This window comes from Protopterus annectens, chromosome 6.part0 (assembly GCF_019279795.1).
Source record: "Protopterus annectens isolate FY-2018-M chromosome 6.part0, PAN1.0, whole genome shotgun sequence".
Classification (NCBI taxonomy): domain Eukaryota; kingdom Metazoa; phylum Chordata; order Ceratodontiformes; family Protopteridae; genus Protopterus; species Protopterus annectens.
Window position 1 is genome coordinate 438,109,054 of NC_056737.1, and position 6,465 is coordinate 438,115,518.

General features: G+C 38.8%; 1 protein-coding gene across 2 annotated transcripts in view; it reads left to right on the forward strand.

The window, feature by feature from the left end:
- Positions 1–1,048: 1,048 nt before the first annotated feature.
- Positions 1,049–6,465, forward strand: part of BAHD1 (bromo adjacent homology domain containing 1) — a 790,414-nt gene continuing 784,997 nt past the window's right edge. Inside the window, exon 1 of one of the 2 annotated variants that reach the window (XM_044074179.1) lies at positions 1,049–1,116. The gene's annotated coding sequence lies outside the window, so the exon portion shown is untranslated. Of the gene's footprint in view, positions 1,117–2,354; positions 2,816–6,465 lie in introns of those variants that run through there. The other variant, XM_044074177.1, reaches the window with a different exon arrangement.

The window sequence follows — 6,465 nt, forward strand, 5'->3', positions numbered from 1 at the left end:
AGTGGCTAAAAATGATTCATAATAAATGCAGTTGTACATCAGGCTAGAAAAAAGTGGACTTTAGGGGTGACAAAATGTTGGCAAGTTGGAGTACAAAAAATGGTGGAAAATAATGGCAAAAGCTAAAGGTACTATGACAGGGGCAGCAAATTTTATATAAGGCAAATTAACAAAAAATGGAACAATCAGGATTGTCCTAAAAATAGGTGTTAGGAAGCCCAGCAAGAACAGAGAAATTAGAGAAGATATTAGGGGATCAACCAAACCTCTGTAGATCAGACTTGACTGCACAAAAGGTACAGGTGACGAGTTGGGCAAATTCTACCAGCAGAAATGCTATAATTCTGGTTCACAAGAATAAGAAGACTTGAATTTACAGAAATGTAGCTTTCTCAAGTATTCAAGTCTCAAGAACACCTTTTCTTCTGTATGTCTATTTGCTGTTCCCCTGTAAACCTGTATGAACGAATCATTCTCAGTTTAAGACAGTACTAATCTCAAGGTGAGATCATCTGCTACAGAACTAGTTTTCTTCTACCTAGAACTGTGATATTACAGGTACCTGGACTGTTCTAGGGTATCTTTCTAGTTTTTATAATGCTGACTTATGGTGTACCTGCCCTTTTCAGCAAGTACACCTTTGTCTTTTACTTCTACCATTTCTCATGTCACTCAATCAAACTAGCATGTGATTACCTCAGTTTCAGTAATTTTCCCTATTAATTGGCCACTCGCATTGAATGCTTTAAAATCGTTATATTCATGCCAATAATGGGGATAATATGATAAATATAATATAATAGCTATAAAAATACACTACATCACTTGAAGTAGGACTACCAGGAAAAAATTGGTCTTTTTAATATGAATGTATAAATGTACAAGTTAATGATTTAGATGCCTCAAAGTGTCTATATAATGTTGAGTGCTATAAACTTGCATTAAGAATTTTTAACTAATCTGGTCCTAACCTCTGATTTGTCTTCCGTCTTGGTATTTTATGAATATTACTAATACGGTTTTATATTTAAAATCTTATGTATTTCACAGGTCTCCAGTGTGTTTTTCTCTAGAAATGCATGGGATGAATGGATAAAAGAAAAAGGCAAGTCGAAGGTGATTATATCTTTTTATGAAATGTTTCCAAGGAGATAATTGTGTTGCTTTACTCGCTGCATTACAAATTGTCCAAGCTGAATGTGTCAGATTGTGATTTTCTTATAGTATCTTTGCATGAGTACTTTAATAAGACAGGGGTAGAACTCAGAAGTGCTTTAGCGGGTGTCCTTGAGTTAAACTGTACTACGAATTCCTTAAAAAACACTGTACATTTAAATGTTTTCCCAGTTAACATTGTACTTCGTAGCTTCTGACTGGTCCACTCCTCGTTTGATTGCGGTATCCTGTGCATTTTGTTTTACTTCTATATTATATGTGCATTTCATTTGTGTGTTTCTGGTGGTATTAACGCATTTTCCTGGGCTCCAGGTTTGTATTCCACAGCACTGGTGGGAATTTATTTCCAAGCCTTCACAGTTGCAGTACACACAAATTAACTGTTAATTCATGGTTTACTTAACGTGCTACCCACTGGCGAAGACCTGCACCCACTTTTAACGGTTTTTAAGTCGCTACTTATGACTCTTTCAGCGGTTCAGAAGAGGGGGTGGAAATAATCGACAGGTGGACAAATAACTCCTGTCCAAATGTGCCTAGATATCACAAAATCGTATTTAGTTAAGGAGTCAGCATCAGGATGAAAAACTAGGTAACTGCAGAAGTACCATACATTTTTTGAATAACCCGGCGGTTTACCTTTTGGGAGTGTATGGGGGGGGGGGGCGCATACCGCCCTAAGGATGCCCTCCCAGGACTCAGCAAGGCTCTCTCTTACCAGTTGTAATCTAACAAAGTTGATGACTACCCAGCTATTGGCTACCGGCCGTGTGAAACAGCGGGTTCTTTCCATTGGCTGGGAGGGCACAGCCCTTAGCCCCTGCCTGATTGGGTTTGAATCCGGAAGACGAAAGGAGGGGAAATAGAGGAGTTCCCAACTGACTTGGCTGCAGCGGGTGTTTGTTCTCTTCTAACATTAAGGAGTTGTATGTCCAGTCACCCTGTTTCTAAAGAAACGCGCGGAGTCTGAGTACCAGGAAACAGATGTCGCTAGGGACTGAACGGTGCAAGTTACTATTTTTATCCTAAGACTGGAGCAGTTTTTTTGCACTAATTTTGTTAACAATTCAAAAGCAGGCAAAGACTGTTAGTGCGGGGAAGGCTGAATCAGGATCGCCCTGGGGAGCAGGTCGGGCTGGTCCCCCTGTATGTCGGTGGATTGGAAAATGACGTGGATTATTTCTGTCCATTTCATCTGCTGCTTCTGACCGGCTGTCGCTGCAACTTGCAGGCCTGGAGGGAGGGAGTTGTACGAAAAGGAGCCCATCCGATGTTTGTTTATTCCTCGTGTGGGTTGGCGTTTTCCACTGGCGTGCCTTTGCTCTCTTGTGTGGGTGACGGTATCTCCAGCAGCAGTGTGGTGTGGTTCATCTTGGAAAGGGTAAACGGATATTAACTTCGAAAGCAAAACCAAGGAGAATAATCTGCTGAAACTATGCAGCCTGTTTTCCAACGGCACCTTGGCTGTCTTGCACGCAGCAGACACCTGAAATGAGGGTGCCATTAGCCCAGGTTTTGGACCCTAGGACGGATTACTATTTATATACTTATGTGTGATGTTTCTTTAAAGGAACGCCTCCAACTTCCTTCTAACTCCGGGTTCGATGCACTGTCATGAGAAGTCACCAAAACAGAAAAGGTACGTTTGAAATCTGTTTATTAATGTTGGTCTACAGTGCCAATCCCAAGTGCAGGAAGATAGTTTCATTCCCCTCCCCTTTTCAGATTTTCATGGAAAGTAAAACCTGCGGGAGGGGCAGTAACAGGTTTGCACTCCCTACGAAGTTTATTTCTCAGCACCTTTCTGCGTCAGCCAGGGTTTTCAAGAAACACCATGCCAGCACCCTTCATCCTTATCGCCATGAACAAGCGTACATGCCATAACATCTGCGTTTTTGTTATATTGGTCACAGCAGATTCTTATTTGCGTAGTTTCTGTGCTAACAAGGGCTAAAATATGTGCAGTTTTAAAGGCATGGTTACCTACATTCGTTTTGGGGAGGGGGCAGCTAGACGATTTTGTCTGGACCTAGTTTTGGTGGAAATGGGGAAGTCCTACTCTGAAGGGTAGAATAGGGTTGCCACCTTTTCAAATGTCAAAGTGGGACATTTTTGGTACAAACGTCAGATTGTGCAGGACAAAACATACCCACGGCCAGTACAAAGGACAGAACTTACTTTTTTTGCCTAAATAAAAGCTTATTCTGTTTCTTACAACATTTATGTGTTTCAGATACAGAATAACTGTTTTTTGCAACTATTGCATAAAATATAGGAAATATGTTTGTCCTAAAATCTCAGGACATTTGCCATTTTTTTTTCTTTGCAGGACACAACTACCCAAAGAGGGACTGTCCCTTGCAAAGTAGGACAGGTGCTAATCCTAGGGTAGAATGTGGCACTTGTATACTGGAAGTACTGCTTCAGGGAGGGACATTATCAACCAAGCACTGTGGCACAGATTTTTCTTTTTACTTAATTTTATTTCCGTTTGTTAATTGAGTAAGAACACTGAAGTCCATGGACCATCTTCAGACTCAGCTCAAAGAATGAACAGCAAACATTAGAAATTAGCGTAGGCAGAAGTGTCTTAAGTAATTAGTTTAGTACACAGTCTTGTCGTCATCATCATCATCAACATCCTTTTTACATGAAGTAAGGGTGTCACATCAGCTGTTGTCGCCTCTGCTGATTCAGAGGGATGCTGTCCTCCTTTGATAGTCATTCCTGTCCTGCTCAGATTATCTGTTATACCATCTGTCTCTTGCTGGATGTTATTGTTTCCTCGTACCGTTTTCTTGGCTGTCCCAGTTATGCCTTACCAAAATTTCATCTTCTTTACACATGTGAACAAACCTCTGTAATCTGTTCTCCATCATCTGTGTAATTTGGGCTACTTTGCTATCTGATGTGTTGTTCTCATTTCTTCATCTGTCTCGTAGAGACCATCCTGCTACCCATGTCAGGCAGTTTATGTTCATCATTGCAAGCTTTCTTGGCTGGCATGCTTTCAGTTGGCCTGGTTTCTGTGGCATACAGAAACCCTGGTCAAACCACAGTTTTGTGAACCTTTCTTTTTAACTTGTTTATATATCACAAATATTACCCCTGACACTTTGTGCTAGTTAGTACCTGTAATTCTAGCTTTGACCTCATTCAGACTTCCCTTCTCCACAATCACACATTTATTCCTTGTGCCTTCAGTTTTACATTTCAGTCCACTTGTCTGTGCCTCTGCTTTCCCTTCTATCTCAGTTTTAAGCTTCTTCTCATTTCTCCCATTTGCTGCCGTGGCCGCTGTTTTGTCCCATGTGTTTTCAGTCATGCTTTCCAGTTCCCAATCTTTTGTTGAATTTCCTGTTGAGTATGCTTGTAATGCCGCATCATCTGCCGCTGTGTTGAGCTGTCCTTTCCAGTCTGCTTGTGGGCTTACAGCTGAGCATTATGCATCATCTTGTCAGTAATTATCTGAAAAAGAACACATTAGGTATAGAGCCATTGGGAAGAGGTTCTCTTAACTGTGCAATTTTAATGTTCTCATAAGATGTGCTGTATGTGAAATGACCTATATGACACACATCTACAGTGACCTGTACATATACATCACTGAACTACCTGCCACTACAGAAGTGCTGTATACATACAGGTCACTTCACATGTATGCTATCTCAGCACCTTTCTGCATTTTGGGAGCTAGTTGAGTAAAGTAGTTCAGAGAGGGATGCACGAGTGAGAAATATGAACAGTCCAACCTTATGTATTTCTGGACTGTTTCCAGAAACAGGCAAGGACCACAATTTGGTGTGTGTGTGTTTCACCAGCTTTATGCTGGCTCATAATGATTAGACACCTGAAGCCAAAATAAGTCATGTGCAAAGTTTCTTAGACTTATTTTGCAAAGCAAATCTTCATTACTGGGTAGGTACCATACAGAGAGATGTTAAAATAGACAGAATTAAGTAATATTTGTAAATCAGATTTGGTTTCTAATATTAAAAAAAAATTATGAGTGGATGGGTAAAATAGACAGAATTAAGTAATATTTGTAAATCAGATTTGGTTTCTAATATTAAAAAAAAAATATGAGTGGATGTTTGGGTTGTATCTGCAAAATACATTGGTGGCTTTTCCTGTTGACTTAACCCTTGTTGCCCTCAAGTCTTATAATAATTCTGAAGGGTTTATGTTTTGAATCATAAACTGTCAGTCAAAAATTAAACTTTTTTGGTGGCAACATCAGTTTATTGGTGGCTTCCACTCCTGACCACCATCTGATGGGAGTTAGTTATGTGATTTCCATCTGCTGTCATTTTTCTTCTACGAGAGAGTAATTCCTACAAATATCTTTCAGTATTGTTTAGGTGAAATTAAATGACAGTACTTTTATTCTCACATGAGACTGTGAAAGAGTGCAGGCACATAAAATGATTTAATAGGTCCGTGTATGTTTCACACATTATTCCTGTAGTGCTGTATTAAGATAGAAATGGAAACTTAAATCAGGTTAAATTCAAAATGTATCCCATTATTGATAATACTATAAGTAATGGTAGATGTTATGAGGCTTGCTACTGTTGTAATACTGGAGAGTTAATGACTATTGTTTCGTTGTACTGAGTCTTGTATGCAGCGTCATTCATGTTTTCTTTGCAAATTGCTGAGTCTTTTGCTGCTGGAAAGTGTGTTTTGAGCTATTATATGATACTTGAACTCTCTTATGTATGCATTATATGTAGTTTCATAATATTGTTAAAATCGTTTTATTTTTGATGTAAGGATTCTTTTTCCCTAGGCCTCTACTGAAAATTAGCCTTCCCAGCTAGGCGTTGGTGGTCAACAAATTAAAATACATAAGTAAACAAACAATTGTATTGTCTTTCATTAATCACTTGCAAGCCTTCGCGTTCAATCTGTTTTACCACTTATATTTTATTACTTTTACTTTTATTTATTTTAAACATTTATCTTAAACATACTTATTCAAGATTCAAGAAACATTTTTAATTTTCATTTAGTGTTACCAAGAAATAATACAATCGACTTGTAACAATATTTTAAATTTTAACTTTTTTGAGACTACCAACTGTTCTTTCCAGTCTAGGTTGTCACAGCTTAAAGTGATGCATGCCTGTCATGGTTTTGTTGTAGTAGATAATGTTTAGCTGCTGTGTTTCAAACTTTATCTCCTTGATGTTATTTTACTTTGTAAATACTAGAATTTGGAGAAACTGCATTAATTGTGCATAAATGGAAGTTCTGGGATGACCGTCTTACTTTTTATCAAAGTTT